Raw genomic sequence first — 18002 nt, 5'->3', positions numbered from 1 at the left:
AACAGGTTGCCTTTTGTCTCCTGTAGTTCAAGTTCTGACACTACACTGAGGTTAATCCACAGGATTCATTAAAATACTAAAGGTGGCCAGCTCAAGACACTGCCGTTTGCGCTTTCTCTCTGGGTTTGGGTCAAGTGGCAAACTTGTGACATGTTAAATAAATTTGTAGTAAAAAGAATTCATAGTCTTTCCATAATTGAAGTTTTAAACGCACCCAGAAAAAAACAGCCAGAATTCAAATGCTGAAACTGCAGCATCAAACATCACGGAGCAATTTGATAAAAAGCAAGAAAAAAAAATCTGCCACCATGCCAAAGTCGGACCCTGTTACATAAGAGTGCCTCAGAATAAGGCTGCATAACTCCTTACACCAACTTCATAACCTGCTGTGGTCTTGCAACTTTCCGTATGTCTCATGGGGCTGCACCTCTCCGCCCCTCCAGCCGTCTCTATTATTAAGTACAGGTCCTGGGTGCATTATCTTCAGTGTGACTGAGGCTTCAACATCTGCTGACCATAGGTGCAATGTTGGAGGACGCACCTGGAGGCACTCGCTGTTTGCTCCAAATAGAGACAGCCAGGCGCTGCGTAAGCGGAAACGCAACACGCGTTCTCTCTGAGACTGCGAGGAAAGCCGGGCGTTTGGGGACCGGGTGAAAAGCTAGTGCAAAGTCAGACATACTGTTCTCCAAAGACGAAAGCAGCGAAGGGCACGTGCACCTCTGCTTCCTGCCGCTTGCACCAATTAGGGACAACCTGATGTGATCTCGACAGGCTTCGGACTCGGCCTCGCACCACTCCACCACATATTGTGAGTATGTTACAGGTTTACTTGACAATAGTTCAATGACTGGTGCTTTATCACAAAGTTATAAAGCATTAATAACATATGTCATAAACAAATGTCTAATAATTGATATAATCCTTATAGATTTGGGTCTAAAGTCTTATTAACTAAGTCAAATTAACCAGTTTCAATCAGACAATTAACCTGTTAATGTTTGAAAATTGTGGCCTTTAGGCTAGGAGCTCAAGTTAGGGTAACTGTGTTACCCCCTTACTTAGAAGCTTTTCAGCTGACCCCTACTACTATTACAGTATTCTCAGTATAGTCCTTTCTATTTCGGACTGTATATAAAGTATATCATAATTCATTATTAAGCCTGTTTCAATGACAGCTGTTTCTCTGCATTACACTGATAGTGATAACATCTATAACCTTCCAGGTAAATGTTTGTTTTTTCATTCAGAGGGAAGCGTGTACTGTGGTCACCCCCACCATTCTCACCACTGCAAGGGATTACACAAGCTGTTGTTGGATATTAAAGCATACATCTCAGCTTCTTATGTGCCGCATCACAGCCATCATCCCAACACACACATCCCAAGAACGTTCCCCCGTCAAGAGACAAACACAGCAGTGCCGTCCGAAAGAAAGGGGGAAAAAATGCTGACGTGTGGGTGCATGAAAGATTGATGCACTGCCCCCTGGCCTGGCCATGTTTCGTGGTGTTGGCCTGCTTGGGAGTGAGCGGGTACAGTCCCCAGGGTTCTCCGCACAGCTGCTGAATCTTTTATGACTCCACTGCTCCAGGGGACTGAGGTGTGGCAACGTTTGGTTTCTCCCCAAAATTGTGCCCGGTGGCTCCCTGGGGATAGAGTGCAGGAGATGCTGCCCCTGAAAAAAGTGGAAAGTGTTGGTGCAGGGGGTTGGACATGAATATGCCTGCCACTCCTCATCTCATCTCAGGTGAGTGTCATTGTCAGGAGGGATGTCTAGGAAGCGACACTGCACCTGAATAGCTGGTTGAGCAGGTTACTCTAGAAACGTAGCATGCTAAAGCTATTCATAGTTTTTTGGTTTTTTTTATTAATTCACTCCAAGTATGTTATGAATTTGTGTACAATGAACATTACAAAGAACACAACTCAGACATAATTATATTTCAGGCATACAGATCTGATAAATTAGAAAAGCTGTAGAGATTATACTGTTGGAGACATGAAACAATTTCTAATGTGCATGTACACATTGTTCTGGGGTGTTAAATTAGTTTGAAACACTTGTGTCTAAAGAAAGAAATCTCACAAACTAATGAGTTCTTGTTGTTATTGCAGAAATGCTCCCTCTCTGCGAGAATTTCAACAGCAGGCTAAGTTGACCTATCTGTCGCTACCATGGTAACATCGGAATGGATCTCTGATGTTTCCTGCCAAGTGCAGATATTTATAACAACCCTGAGCTTTATGTTAAACTGTTAACCTGTTACTGGAACAAGATGCTCTCCTAATCCCATAGAACATCAAAACCCTTGATTGTAGGCTATGAAGATTCTGAAGGATTTCAGACAGGAGTATAAATTTAATACTTGTTATAACCTACAAATCTTTCCTTTCTTAGAAAGATTACAAGTGAGAGTAGCATGTAAAGTTCAATGTACATTAACAACATTTGCACAATTGGGAAGATAAATCAAATATGCAGTTACATTTTCTTCCATTTAATTAACTTATTCAGGATTTCTAACAAGGAGCTGAAAGGAGGTCATACAGTATAAGTGGACCTTACTCCAAAATATTATGGATTTACTGGAAGATTACTAGAAAAGTAAATGACTTTTAATTTCAGCCTAGATAGTGAATGGCCGAAACTTAGTTAATGCATCTGGTTTTAAAACTTGATGATTAGAGCCAGCTGAGAGCAAATTAGTAACTAATATGGTTACTGATGAGTTACAAATACATATATGACACACTTGGTCAGGACACTGGCATGAATGAGGAAAGGGTTGTGCTGAACTGTTTCTAATTCAGTTGGTTTATTTAGAGCATAAATCCACTCAAATAAGATATGTCATTCATTTGCTTTTAGTTGTTTGTCTTTTCACTTACTTTTACATATTGCTTAATTGCTATATAATTCTAATTAACTGTGCATATTGCGTTGCTTTAATTGCACAGGCACTATGTAGAAGTACACAACAAATTATAAAGTATAATGATGCGTGATTTCCATAAATAATCATAAGGTGGGTGGAATAAGAGTGGTCTTATTTGGAATGTTGACGATCATATTACGATGTACAAATTAAAATCTTTTCAGATTTCTGTAGCGCCACCTAAAAAAAACCTCCGTCACTGTACACGAAAATACAATAAGCTTTGTCTCCTTTGAATCTTTTTGCGTCGCTTATGTAAACATATCACTGACAAATACATAAATTCAAAGCTTTTCAACACTTCTATTTTGTGTTGAATCACAGTACGGGGGCATAGGGGCCTCGTGCTGCGACAGTGTGCCAGTAGCACCATTTAAATGCATCCCTCCAAATTGTTTGCCATGACATTTGTGGGCCAAGGCAATCCATGGCTCATTTTACCTCTCTGGGATTATATCAAAAGACCAGCACTCTATTAGATCAATACCGGAGAGATCTCCTCGGCCCACTCCAGCGTAAATATCACGTGTGCTCGCCGTTCGTCGGGCCAGAATTAGATGCGGGTGTCTGAGCGCTACACACTGCTTAGGGCTTTGATGAGAGCAATCAGGCGTCTCCGAAACACACGTGGGCAGCACAAAAGCAGCCTCACAGTAATTGCTAGTTATTAAAGCTCGTAATCACCCCCAGCGCGCAATGAGGTATAATGAACTTCACTGATGGACCCATCTCAGAGGATATGGACGTCTTGTACATGCAAAAGGGGAACGAGAGTGAGATGGAGTGTGTGTGAAGAGAAATGGAGGGTGGGGGACTTGATTTGGGAGCACAGTGGCGCAGGACTGACAGTGATCTCTCTTTGTGTTTGTCTGTCGAGGTCCTTAAGGGAAGTAATCAGCTGCAAACCCAGAAGTGTGTTTCCCACCACCGGCACTCAAAGGGAATCAAAATGCCGTTGACTTGAAATGTTCCATCACTGCTGCCCACATGTACACACCCACATGCGTACACCCACAAACCCCCAAACAGCCCCTAAATGCCTGTTTGCTCGCAATGAGTCGAGCAGTTTGGTTCCAGAACTTTGAAGAGACGAAAGGATGAAAAGGTCTAAATGAAACATGGAAAAGTGAAGAGTTTAAAGTGAATGGAACTTAGCATATGTTCATTATCATGAACAAAGAACCTGGCTTATAGTTAAGACAGAAACAGATGTTAAAAACCAAAGGTGTTAAAAAAAATGCGTTCCACTTCACCCAATCGGTTGACGTGTTAGCCCCTGAAGGAGTCTTACTGTTTTGCTGCCCCGGGTGACCTGGCTGACATCTCACATCCGCACGCACGGCTGGCGTGTCAGCTCTGTATTAATGAACTTGATTTGTCATTCCTGACTTAATTGGGGCCATCTTTATTCATCAGCATTTTTTAAAACTTCTTTTTCCCCCACAGAACTAGAAGACTCGAGGGGCATCAAGCCATTTTAATTGCAAGGTGAGCACTTCGGAAGCACCACAGAAGCAACTCAGAGGGGCCCACATCACACAGGTCACTGTGTTCCCCACATCGCCACATTCACTGATATTCACAAAAGCTGATGAGTAGTTTTCTTGTTGGCCAACGTCGATGACATGCTTGGTGTTAGCACATGTTCGCTTCCACATATGAACTTCTTGAGCTCAGCACTAGGTTGTAGTAGTTATCTGTAAGTTTGTGTTAGGTTTGGACTAAATTTTAATGTTTTGCTTACCTGCTTAGCTAACTTAACTGAAATGCAGACAGGACACAACATATTTTAAACGAGCCATGCTTGTTTTTTTTGGGCTGGTTAATTGCTTGCCGTTATGATTTAGGAATCTGTGGTGAAACACGTTGTTCAACCCATTATGATTTAGTAACCTTAATAAGGTGAACATTTGATTAACTTGTCTGCTTTCTTTGAACTTACACATACCACACAATTCATTAGAAACATTTGTTAGAATGGTCATTTTTGTCATGATCATGCTTATGTCTGAATTTGTTTACTCATTTATTCATTGTGACTACTGTCACGCCCCAGCCAGTACCCAACCAGCCCTTATTTCTCTCTCTCTCTCTCTCTCTCTCTCTCTCTCTCTCTCTCTCTCTCTCTCTCTCTCTCTCTCTCACACACACACACACACACACACTCACACACACACATCATTCACTTCCCCAGTTTATTAGTTGTTCTCTTCACCGTCCCTCGTTACGTTCCCAGTGTTTAGCTCCCACAGGTGCTCGAGTCCAGGTTATCACATTGATGTTTCCTTACCGGTAGTGACCCAGTCACATGTACTCAACGTCCTTCGGTTCTGTTTTGCATTACGTTCCGAGCTTTTCGGTTTCCTTTGTGTGTTTTACGTAAAACAGCACTGCACCGGTCACGCAGCACCATAAAGGAGACCATCGTGACCTTTCGTCGAGTAAACAGTCATTGATAGTACTGAAGCAAGTCAATTTAGGGATGTATTACAGCTTCAAGTGTGTTATGGTGTTACTTTTATAATACCAATATCTAGAGTTATTTCCATGTTCCATTTCAATCAGTAAAACAGTTAAAAAACCCCAAAAAAACCCCAAACAAAAAAACAAATAAAAAAACCTGTAATGCTTATTTCATTAGCATAGGCTTCATTTATTCTGTATTCTGAGTCACATCAACACTCTGTGAGTTACTTTATGCTCACCTGAAATAACAGTGCTGAAACTGTTAATCCTAATAAATACAGTACTAACATCTGCCATAGGAAACCACCAAGCCTTCTGGTACCTTTTGCCTGTAAGTAGCATACGTTGGTAAGTAGCGTACGTTGAGAATTCTGAAACTCTAATGAGAATATTAAACCGAAAGTAGGATGTGATTTCATATACACATTATTGCCATGCACTGTTAATTTTATCCATCCTCCAACTGGACAGCTTCTGACAACACCGCCACTGTTAGCTCGGTATTTGTGGGTGGCACACCACTCCCAATGGTAACACTGACATGTGTAGAAAATTGTACAACACCCACTAGGCCTACCATGTCAGCCAGTCCTTGTATAAATATAAAATGCAGCTCTGAGATGGTTGTGTCTAATAGAGCAGCGACTGAGAGTAGATGCAGGGTTGGTGTTTCTAATAAAGTGGGCAGTGAGTGGAACAGTATGGGATATGAATGGGGGAAGAGAGAACAATTCTTTTCCCTGTGGTGGCATACAGCCTCCCAATCAATCATCTGCATAATTCAATCATTTAGGTAGCACAGATGACTCAACATGGATTTATATAATCCCTCTTTCAGATTTATATAATCCCTCTTTCTCAAGCAGCAGTTTATATGAATTCAGCACACACCAAGTCAAAATGAAGAATGATAAATGATCTGCAACCAAAAGTGTGTTTGGAACAAACCAGTCCTGAATTCCTGTTATTTTACCCCTGCTTTAAGCAGCATATGCTTCATTTAACAGGCCCCTCTATCCAACTGGAGACTCATTTGCTTATGGAGCACAAGATGGCTGCCGACGTCAACATGTTATCAAAACATCACACCTTCTTTGAGAAGGCACAAACTGTTCACAGTGAATAGGAACCCCCTTTGAAATGATAATATACACTGGAACTAAATGTAAATGAACCATACTACCCATTCAGCGGTAGATCTAAGCAGCCTCGCCACAATGTGGCGCTTTCCCCTGGCCTGTTTTCCTCAGACACTGAGCAATTTAAAGGCAGTACACCTGTATTCATTGACAGTCAATTTGCACAGGGTAGAATTCCTGCCTATCTGTGAGAGACTTATAAGGGTCTGATTGTCCCATGTGTATAAGCAACAGCATGGGGATTGTCCCTGTACATTCTGCAAGCCATGGACCGTTTGGGAATTTCAAGACCTCTTCACACCAACATCCTTCCCACCTGAAATAGACAAGGTATGTCTCTGTTTCTCTCTCTCTCTCTCTCTCTCTCTCTCTCTCATGTGTTTCTAGAGGAGGAAAGGCAAAAGAAAGAGGGAGGGGAGAGAAAGACAGAGGAGATAAAAATAGAATCCATTACTCCATTATTACAGCCCATCGTCTGTTGCTAGGCAATGGTATCAGATTAACACTAATTATCATTTTATCACACCCCCCCCTTGACATTCTCTCTCACACACACATACAGACACACACACACACACACACACACACACACACACACACACACACACTTTTTTTCTCTTTCCTTAGCACTTTCTTTCATGAAAGGCTGAATTGTCACTTTGAACATTTGCATTGAGGAACTGTCGGCACACTCCGAATCCATTTATTAAAATATCTGTACTCAGAAGCATTTCATTTTGTGGTGTTATGAGAGGGGACTTAATGAATAGAGGGAAGCTAATATCAGCTCAACTGTTATACACCTTGTATCCTTTGGAAATGGATCGGCGAGAGAACACCAAATCCCCCCTATTAAAAAAGGGGGGGAAGAAACAGAGAGGCACTCTTAATAATAACCCTTACTGTGCACCTACAAAGATATCCAGCGTGTTTGTAATAGCCAGCACCACACGACAAGCATGGTTTATTGCGTCTTTATGTTGTGATTTGGAGAAATTGTAGCCATATTCCTTTTTGTGCTCTGGAAAATGAATCTCAGTGCTAATTAAAGGTAAGTTGTTGGTGGCATTTAGGATGTGCCATGTATTGTCTTTGTGAAGGGAGCAGAGAGGAGGCAGCAGCTTGCCCCCCCCCCCCCCCCCCCCCCCCCCCCCCGGCCCCACGGCACTCTGTGATTTATTCCTGTGGAACTCTGGCACCAGTGTAGGCCACCGCTCCAGGGCACGCGCGCCTTGTTCCGATCCTGCCCATTGTTTCTCAGTACAGAGCCAGTAATGAGAGTGTGCAGAGGAGCCGGGCTCAGCGCCGCTGTCAGCGTGAAGAATGCAGGCGCAGCAAGAGTGCGGTGTGTGAGCGCACACCCACCCGCCCTCAAGGATGAGTACATGCACGCATGCTTGGCCGAACGCAAGCACACAAGCAGGTAGACATATGGGCACACACGAATGCAGACATGCTTTCTCTTTTTTTTTTTTACATGCATGCATACACACAGCAGGCGGTTTGTGGATAAAAACATTTAAATGTGCTTGCACGTAACTTTGCTTCTGCCTGTGGGTTTGTGATCAATGTCTTTATCAATATCCTTGGTTATCATTGCCAGAGATCTCTTGCTTGGGATACTTTACCCCTGAACCAATTACTGAATGTAAATGAATGTGTAGATACATTTTACCAAGGCTTCAGAGCTAAAGAAAAAGAGAACAGAGAGTGTGAGAATATGGAGTTAGAGACACACATACACACACACACCCCGAAAGAGCAGAAGTGAGACCCACCTGCTGGGGGACCCTAAATCAAACACTGTCTTTGTCCAATTAGGGGCTGGGCAGGCATCAGGAGTGCTAATATACACCTGCATAGTGAAAACAGCAGCAGACCAAGCCCATTCAATACTTTATCATCACTTCTTTGGCGAGCATTTAAATAATGGATTAAAGAAAGCACATACAGTGCATAATGGGACAAAGGAACACTTCTTTACAACTGGACCTGGGGACCTTGTGTTTTGCATCATGCAATGTAACTCAGGATAATCTCATTTGAGGATTTGGGGGGAAATTTTGCAGTCTGTGTGAAACAGTTCACAGCAGGGTGCCACACTTTTAGCATCTATAAATCTGAACGTGGCATGTAGGATCTTCCCCATTTAGAGTAGTGGAATCCAAGTCCATCCGTATATGTAGGCTTAGGGGCAATTACTGAACGCACAGTCATATGCTGGTCTTCAGTGGCCCAATACTCACTTCCTCACTGCAAATTCCTGACTTTCCAGCTTCCCTCGAAACCAGGCTGGTCCTCACCTTGAAAATGAGCCATCCGCCTTTGATTTATGGCATCGGAGTAGAGAGTTTCCATCTTCGCTCCCCGAGTTGTCACGGCCATTCTATAATTGGCCAACACGTGTGACCGACCTAGCCAGCGTTTTTTGGTAGCCATGTTTCGGAATTTTCCTCCGTTTCTGCCACGGCGCGCTATCAGAGGCAAAAAAGTAGGACGCCGGTCGACGCCGTCCGTATTGTCATTAATCGTCCGACCCTTTCCAGCACCCAATGGTGGATGAGGGGAGGGAGGAAGGCAGGAAAATCAGAGCATAATGAAAGAGAGCCGGGCTGTAGAGGAGCTACCCAGTTCCCCTCATCCTCCAAGGAGAGCGAAGGTAAGAAATTTCACATTGAGAGAGGTGAGTGAATTGGGATACTGGCGAACAGCACTAACACCTTGCTTCTCAGAATACAGTGACGTTGTTGCCTTTGTTGTCCCTAAAGTGTCACTTGACCATGTGATGTTTCTCTAATCCTCCCCTCCACATCTTGTTGCCTCTTGGGTGCCCTGGAAGAATGTTCCAGAAAGGGCTGTCATCGAGCTGTTCCTTAGGTCACCTCAGATCAAGCAGGCCACTTTCAAGCATATGTAATGATATGTAATAGGCTGTTCATACAGTTAACCGTGAGCACTCTTCAAAGTAGTCAATCTAACTTTAAGGCCTTGATTAAAGAATAAATGTTATCAGTCATATAAAGCTTTATTTAATTCATCTGTTCTTTACAGATGGAAAAGGGCGAATTGTAAATGATGTTTACCTTGCATCATGGCCATTTTCAAGTAATTACACTCTATCCATTCTACACTCTAATTTTCTCAGTATAAGTCTATTCTACATTTTTAAAGTTTTGCAGACCTTGTATTTTTTACTTCTGTTTTATTGCCTCTGGCTCCCAGCATCAATATTTACCTGTATCTCTGAGGCACCGTTAGTTATTAGTAGAGTAGTCTCCTTGTTCAAATGTGCTTTGGGTCATCGCATTGTGTATCTAGCTCCCTTGGGAAAGTGAAACCAATTAGCATACTGATGATTTCATGTTAATTACGCTCACTTTTTCTGATTCTCTTTTTTTGTGCAAGCTTTACCAAAAGAAATAAAACTGTAATTCATGTTTTTGTCAAGTGGATGCAGTATATACAGACAATACCACCTATAGGAGGCCCTAAAGAGAATCATACATTTTACTGAAAAACATAGCAGCAGTAGAAGGAGCATTTAACGATACTTCCATCTTTAATTTGGTCAGAGCCATGGTACATCTGAATTCTAGAGCTTTTGGTTCATTTAGCAGTAGCGGACTAAGATTTTTACCACTAGAGGGCCAGTTAAATGTTTATACTAGCATAGCACAAAATTCAGCACAGCCCCTCCCAACCCTCAACCCTAGGTGGAGACTGGGATCCTTTCTGAACCGCTCCATACTCAATCTGTCTGCAAACACCAATTAAATGGCACTGTGCATGGGCCGAATGGTGCTGCCTGATTGCATCGCCTCACTTTAATGTTTCTCTAGTTTAAGAAAAATATACATTTAGAAGTCGCATTATCTCATTACCTACAGAAAGGCATGGTAATCCATCCTACTGGGAGACTGTGGATCCTCTTGTCCATTTTCCTTTATTGTATGTTGTTCTCATTATTTTATCAATATCAAAAATGCGTTGCAAACAAATAAAGGCAGTCTAACATGCTGAATGTATGAGTTATTGTTTTAGAATTACTGTCTGCTGTAAACCTGGGTCTAGGTTCCATTAACTTCAGTTTCTATACTCAGTGGAGAAAGAATGGCTTTATTGAATCTGGTATATGGTCCCTTTGGCATGCACAGCTCGTAATTTATTATGAAGCTTTTAATCTTGTCATCATTAATATCCATGAAATATATCCATGAGAAATCTTCCCCTGGCAGTTGCGAATTGGCTGTTGGGGTTGTCCTGTGTGCTTTGGTTTGAGAGCAGGAAGCTGTTGTGCACATGATCATTGGCACTGGGCCTGTTGTCTGGGGTGGGTTTAGGAAAATTGAGGGGATCGAGGAGAGGTTGGAGAAGTTTGAGCAGAAGAAGTCCCCTCTCTCCAGCCCCACATGCTTGTGGCCTCTCTGAGAGAGACGATGGGGCCAGTGGGAATATCATATTCATCTGTCATACTCACTAGCTGCTGCTTGGTTGGTGGCAGGGTTACACCAGCTCTCTCTTTTTCTCTGGTGCCTTATCAAACAGAATTGTCACCTTTGCCAGCTTGGTAATGGCTTGCTGTGATAACAATTTATTGTGGGTAATGTCAAGCCTCGCTGCAGTAGTTAGGTATTGTCTCATTCTCATTGTCACCACAGGACTTGAGCAGCCTGCTGGACTGTCACTGGTACATCAACCAGTGTTCCTCATCAAGCATCCACCACTGAAAAGTAGGCCTAAGTTTGTGATGTAACTTGGGGTGGATCCTCACACTGTTGAGTGTGACTGAATTATGTCTCTGTATCATAGATGTCTTATTTCTATTTCTTTTCTTCATAAAATGCACAAATCACAACGACAAAACCATTCATTTATTTTTGTTGTGTTGTAGCACCTAAGCCAGTGTTGTGTTGCTTGTTCTAAGCCAGTGATTGTTTAGCTTTTTGGCCTCCCGAGTGGAGCACAACGGTTTTTGCATGCTGTCAAGGCCACAACAGGAACATTAATGGTCCGCGGTCCTACTTCATCTGAAAAGACGAATAATCAGGAGAAAATCTAAACCCACTTCTTCTCCTGCACAAACTCCTTCATCCGCTGAAAGAGATTTCTCATGTTTGCATACAAGGACCATTGGCTCAGTTGCTAAAGACAAGAACAGCTTTGTGGCAGGGGTATGTGTGTACAGCACACAGGAGCCTGGTCTACGGAGGGTGTGATGCTTGACGCTGCTCTGTGAAAACTTTCCTTTACTTGTGGAACTTTCTGAGCCATCCTCCTTTCTCTGAAGTGGTTGCCATGGCAACCCGGGGGGAGCTGAACTTTCCTTTCCTCCTCACTTTTGGAAAGTTAAATTAAATGAATTCCTCTCGGGTTCAGTGAGAAGCAGCTACAGGTACTGCAATATCTCACTTAAACAAGCACCCTTAAACAAACGATTAAATGAAGAAACTATGCATGAATTAGGAATATATTTTTTAAGTCAGAAGAGGGGTGTGATGTGACATAAATCTTGCTGAAAAACACACTACCATGACTTGCAACGATAAAAAGTAAAAAAAACAAACAACAACAATAAGAACCCTCTCTGTTTCTCAGTCCATAGGTGGTTAATGGAAACAGACACACATATCCTCATTCATTCCTTTCTCCTCTTTCCCGCTCACAGCCAGGTGGGCGTTTGTGTCTCCTTCTCCTTTCCATCGCCTTGGTGAGCCTTGAGCTGCTCGGGAAACGGCGTGCGGAGGCGCACATCAGCATTGCCAGCGCCGAGCGGATGACACGATGCCGAGTTCGCTCCTGCGTCACCTGCCACTCGAAGAGCGCGAGCGCAGAGCTGCCGTGTCAAAACACACATGTGACTTCACCTTGCTACCAGCTGCTTGCAATTACACCAGGCCCAACACTCCAACACAGCTTTGGGGGGTGGGGGGTGGTTGGTGTGTGTGAAGCAATGTGAAGCTTTAAAGGTGTAGCACAAGGGAGAAGAGACAAAAACAACTTTGGCTTTGTTGACATTAGTACACAGTGTTCAGTGTTCACCAACAATCAAGTCAAAATGGTAGGATTAAAGCTCAGTGCCAATACATACTTGAAAGTGAATCAAACAAAATACTTTAATAACACCTTATCTCTATTTGTCACTGTGAAGTTCATGTATATAGCATCTGTGCAGACTCGAGAGACCTGGAAGGACAGAAAAACAAGGTTACATGAGATGGAACAAGGCTCATTTCTGCGATTGAGACACACTGCATGGAGCCTATACCTGTCATGTGCACCCTGGTCTGTAGCATTCCTCAGCGAGTGCATCACTTCCACAGGCACCCGCTAACAACAGGCTACGCGACCAGAGCAGCAGGCAAGGGTTTAGGCGTGTGTGTACGGGCATGCAGCGACTCGCGAGTCCATGTCACCACACAGGGCTGGAGTTCTGCTTTCCTGGTGCTCTCTCTCTCTGCAAACTCCTGAGTGCTTGTGTCTCACGCAAAGTGAGCCGCATATGGCATTATCACTTTTCATTAATTTACACCCACCCACACCGTAAAGGTAGACAAAGGTTATTATGAAAAAACACACAAAAAACCCAACAAACAAACAACAAAAAAGAGGTACTGGTTTAGTGTTATGAGTTCATTATCAAACAAGATCACCTGTGATATTTCATCTGTGCACTTGGGGCATGCAACGGTTTTGGATCTGAGAATTATGCCAGATGCAATATTTTCAAAAACTACTACCTTTATAATAGCTCTCACTGTGAATACTAAAATACACTAATGTCAGTAGAATTAAAGGCACCTGAAAAAATCTATCATGGCCCATAATTCAGTTCTCTTCAACAGAAAGCGTGAAGTAGAGAAAAAAGAAAACGACAAAAAGAAAAGCCTCACAAAGCAGTCAAGTGCTTTTAATATGCCTGAGCAAAGATTTCATGATATGAAAAACAATAGAAAATTCATTACCCGAGAATCAGGTCATGCAAATGAGACAGCCATGGGTAAGAGAGCCCCGCCCACCCAAGCTACAAAGAATGCAGCACTTTTGAAGCATATCAAAAAAAGCTCATGAAGGTGAATCTAATGCATCTTTTTAAAGTCAACTTGTTATGCACAGCAAAAACATGGACCCAACCTCAAAGTAATTACTGAGAGGGGCCAAGGAGAGAAAGTTCCTCACCTGTCGCTTGGGCCCAATCGTGATGTGCTGCCGAGCTGTCACCGAGGCCATCGGCAATCATTGCCGTCTACAATTACCACCACCTGCAATTACTGCCACCTTGCCCGCTGTCATGGACCCAGCACCGTGCTGATTAACAGAGCCCAGGCAGGGGGCGGGGGGGCTCTTGGGGGCAGAAATGTGGTCACATGGGTAGAGCTTGTCAAGCATGTCAGGGCCCCGCTCGGTTCCCTGGGTAAGAACTCGGCAATTACGGCGTAGTCGAATGGCCTGTGTTAAAGCTCATTCGTTTGGCCAACACCAAACTGTGGCCAGAGGAGCTCAAGTGAACTCAGCTGTGAAGGAAGCATGGCAAGGGAGGTAAGTGAAAGGAAGGTAAGTGAACCGAACTGTAATGTGGACTGATGGAACTAAATGAGTAGGTCTTAGCGTTTACATCTTCCACTTGTAAATCTCTGGAGGTTTCAGAGGAGTGCTGATAGACTCAACAATGAGAAACAGCTCCAGCTTTAGAGCCTTAGCAGTAAATTTGGATCCTACAACAATATAATGCCAGTTGTGTTATCATATATATCTTTTACATGCACTGCCTGCAGAAATACAGGCCCTAACCCTAACCCTAACCCTAACTGACCCCAACATTAAGCACTGTCTGTATATATAGCATCGCTTTTACCAAAAAGTCCTATCTTGGATGCAGAACTAAGTTTTGATTTTAAAACTCTTGCTATATTTCGAGTGGGCTCTACCATAATTCACTGCTACACCAGTTGTGCCTACTTGCCACCCTCCACACCTCAGTCACCGTCCTGCCAACCTTCCTATCTCTGGAAACAAAAAGTGATGTAGAAGTTGTCCAACCAAATGGGAGAGAAATGAGATTTATTTTATTACCATCACGTGCACATGCATGAGACCCTGTTTTCCTCAACTCAGGAAACTAATCTCCTCAACATGCCGTTAATGGCATGCCAAAAAGGTGTGAAAAAAAGATGGGTGGGGGGTGGCTTGCCGCTACGTGCGCAATCACACCTCCCCACGCGAACGTTGTCACACTCTTGCATTCCTCACCTCCAATTAGCAGGGAGAGGGGCCTAAATATAGCTGCCCCAGCACTCTCACAATCAGGTCGGACTGTGTGGCGAGAGACTCGAGTGTGAAGCAGGTTGATTAGCCGAGGATGAGAGTATGGACCACCCCAAGAAAAAGGTTAGTGAGTTAGCAGAGCCAAGATCTTCAGTATTTGTGGGCAGCCCCGATTGATCCCTTCCGGAGTTAACTGTGCATATCAATCAATGAAGACTTTTGAGTGCTCTGCACCGTAAACCATCGACATGATTATCAATGGCACCATTGATTGGGGCTGAGTTTGAGGGCTGTTGGTGATAGCTGAATACCAGGATCTTTGGTGAACACCTGTGAGGTCTCACCCAGGTCTCCACTATGACCAAGGCGCAAGTGTGAAACAAGAGCCTCTTACAAACAGATGAGGGAAGCTCTGTTTGATTTACTATTTACTGTTTGCTTTATTATTTAAATGACCACTGATCCTGCATCTGTGTCGACTATCTGAAACTCTAGTACTTATTGTAGGGTTTTGTTTATTGCACTGATTGTTGTTATTACATGTTTTGCACTTCTAGGTATGAGCATTCATCGCTGTATTCTACAGTATTCTAGTTCATTGGTATGTTTGATTCTAACCTACTGTACTGTACTAGGATATTCTATGAGTAAATGACATAGCACTTTTGTAAGTCGCTCTGGATAAGAGCATCTGCCAAATGTCATAAATGTAAATGTAAATGTACTGCCATTGGCCAGATGCTGTATGTATCCATGGTGATGGGACTGCCCTTCTAGCAACAGTATTCACCTGACCCTATATATGGCCATTGCTCACTTGAGCTTTAAAATCTTCGTGGCATTGTGGCGGTTTTTCCATTGACTCTGGAACAGGAACACATCAACCATTAATCTCAGTCTAAAACCCACCTCCACGAGGCCGTCGCCATAGGCAACTCCATTCATCAAAGCCCACGTTCCATCCCAAGCCCAATCAAAATGTGTCGGATTGCAATTAAACAAATTTCTCCCCCTTCTTGCAAACAGCGTTTTCTCATTGAGCCACACACCTCTGCCGCGCACACCTGGGTAATTAAAAGGCGGAGTAAAATGTGTCCCACGAGCTCACTGGCTGTTCGTCAGAGCTACGTTACGTGTGGCTGAGGTGACAGGCCCTCAAGGTGTGAACGCCCTTGTGTCTCACACTCACCCCCAGACTCAAGGAGATGAATTCAGGCTGCTCCTCCCTGGAACTAGTCCCTCATGAAGACCCAAGGGTGGAGGTTGTCAGAAGAAAATGTGAAAGGAAGCAATACAGAATTCGTTTGTTCTTTAATACAGGACATGGCAGCTTTCTCCTCTTACAGATGGGGTAATATAGCAACAATCAAAGAACCATTGGCTAAACTCCCAGAAGGGAGTGCTCTTCTATATACCCTTCAGTAAATCACTTATTCTCAATTGCTCTAAAGGCATCACAGTGAACATACACCACGTCTTAGGTTAATGATGTGTGAGCTATATGTCACCGGAAATAATGGCATAAACCAAAAATTAAATTTGGCCAAATGGAATGTGTGATCATTTCAGCAGTAGTGTGTGCTTTCAAAATGCATATAAAGTTCCAAGAGATTGAAAATAAATATCGATAACAAACTCGATATCATTATTCTGTCCCTTTGAGCCTGTCTGTAGGTATAGTCATACCTATACAAAAAAAAGGATCATAGATGGAAAGACTCAGTAACAATAAGCTCTCAGTCAGGTTAGAGTGGTAACTGTGTTTATCTCTGTTAGAAAAATGGCCATATTTTGAGCCTGACCGATGTCCTCAAGTCTGAGAGTGTGTGGGACAACACAGGGTGTCGCCCTCGTCCTTTGTCCCTCACCTGGCCTAGTGCGCCGGCATATCGCCAACACCCAGCTTCTCCTGACTCTGTCCTGCCTTGGTGAGAGGACATCTGTTTGCCCTGCCGGACTTCAGGCTGCCTGCCAGTTGGTCAAAGGCTGCTATGGTGATCAGGACTGAATTCCAGGCCACACACATACAGACCCACACATACATGCATGCACAAACATGCGCACACATGCTCACAAACACATGCATGCACAAACGCAAACAAGACATGCACACACTGCTGCACATACATACACTTGGCAGGTCTTGTTCCCAGAATAGAGCTGTGGCAAAGCTTATGACAACTTAAAAAATGCTACTTCGAGGCTTTATGGGCCTTGCTTCTAATTTGCATTTACCACTGATGTTTTTTATCCTTAAAATATATGTTACACACACACACACACACACACACACACACACACACATACATACATATATATATATATATATATATATATATAAAATTTACTTTATAATTAATGCCTGATTTGATTAGTGCTTGGGTTATGTGTTGTATATTAATATGCATCAGGTTTTAACATTCTTTTATTTGTATATGCATTCATGCTTATGCAACTTCAGCAAAGAATATAGTTTCTACACATTTTTCCCTACGGAAAGCCAGCACAGTCGGGCAGATCATCTAGCCAACCAGCCTGAAATATACCCAGAAGGATAGAGAATAACAGCACCCAACTCAAGCTGCTGTCACCACATGGCCCACTCTCTGCCTCTTGTAAATGACAATCACACCTTTTCATAACCAGAGAGGCTGATTAATTCTATTCCAGCAATGCAGCTAATTAATTATTGTCAGGTAGAACCTTCTCTTTTTTTTTCTCCCAGTGAAAATGTCCTGCTTTAGAAAAGGAAAAACAAGACCTGTATGTGGCCTGTGCTTTAAATGGAATGAGTCCTACACAGCTGGGTCCATCTATGGTTCTGGGAAAGTGCAGGTAATGAAGCACACGTGGATGTTAAATAACTGACTTTAGTAGCTTTCTAGTATACGTTCATGCCAGATTATTAAAAAAAGCAAAATGTTACCTTTGCAAGTAAGTATATTAAGGTGGATATGGAAGAGTGAAATTTTCAATCCTTAAGAGTCAGCAGAGATGTGTTAAGCACAATGTAATAACGGGCACCAAGATGAAACTACTGGAAACCTGACAACAGCACGTGGTTTTTGTTTGACGAGAGGACCCGTTTTAATTGGTGACTGTAGCGAATGACGCCTTGTGCTTGCTGTCATTCCTTCTACTTCATTTTATCAACATTATTTTTAGACCTGTTCCTGTGACGTGATGAAGACCTGCG

General features: G+C 43.0%; 1 long non-coding RNA gene across 1 annotated transcript; it reads right to left on the bottom strand.

Annotated features, from left to right (window-relative positions):
* Positions 1-11972: 11972 nt before the first annotated feature.
* On the bottom strand, positions 11973-16072 carry LOC145659292 (uncharacterized). The gene is made up of 3 exons (XR_014125350.1): positions 15996-16072; positions 12668-12727; positions 11973-12377 (listed from the first exon to the last, which is right to left on the bottom strand). It is a non-coding gene; the product is annotated as an uncharacterized LOC145659292 (long non-coding RNA).
* Positions 16073-18002: the final 1930 nt, after the last annotated feature.

The sequence above is a fragment of the Electrophorus electricus genome, chromosome 9 (genome assembly GCF_041902795.1).
Source record: "Electrophorus electricus isolate QZ-2024a chromosome 9, ASM4190279v1, whole genome shotgun sequence".
NCBI classification, from domain to species: Eukaryota; Metazoa; Chordata; class Actinopteri; order Gymnotiformes; family Gymnotidae; genus Electrophorus; species Electrophorus electricus.
This window is presented reverse-complemented; position numbering and strand designations above follow the sequence as displayed.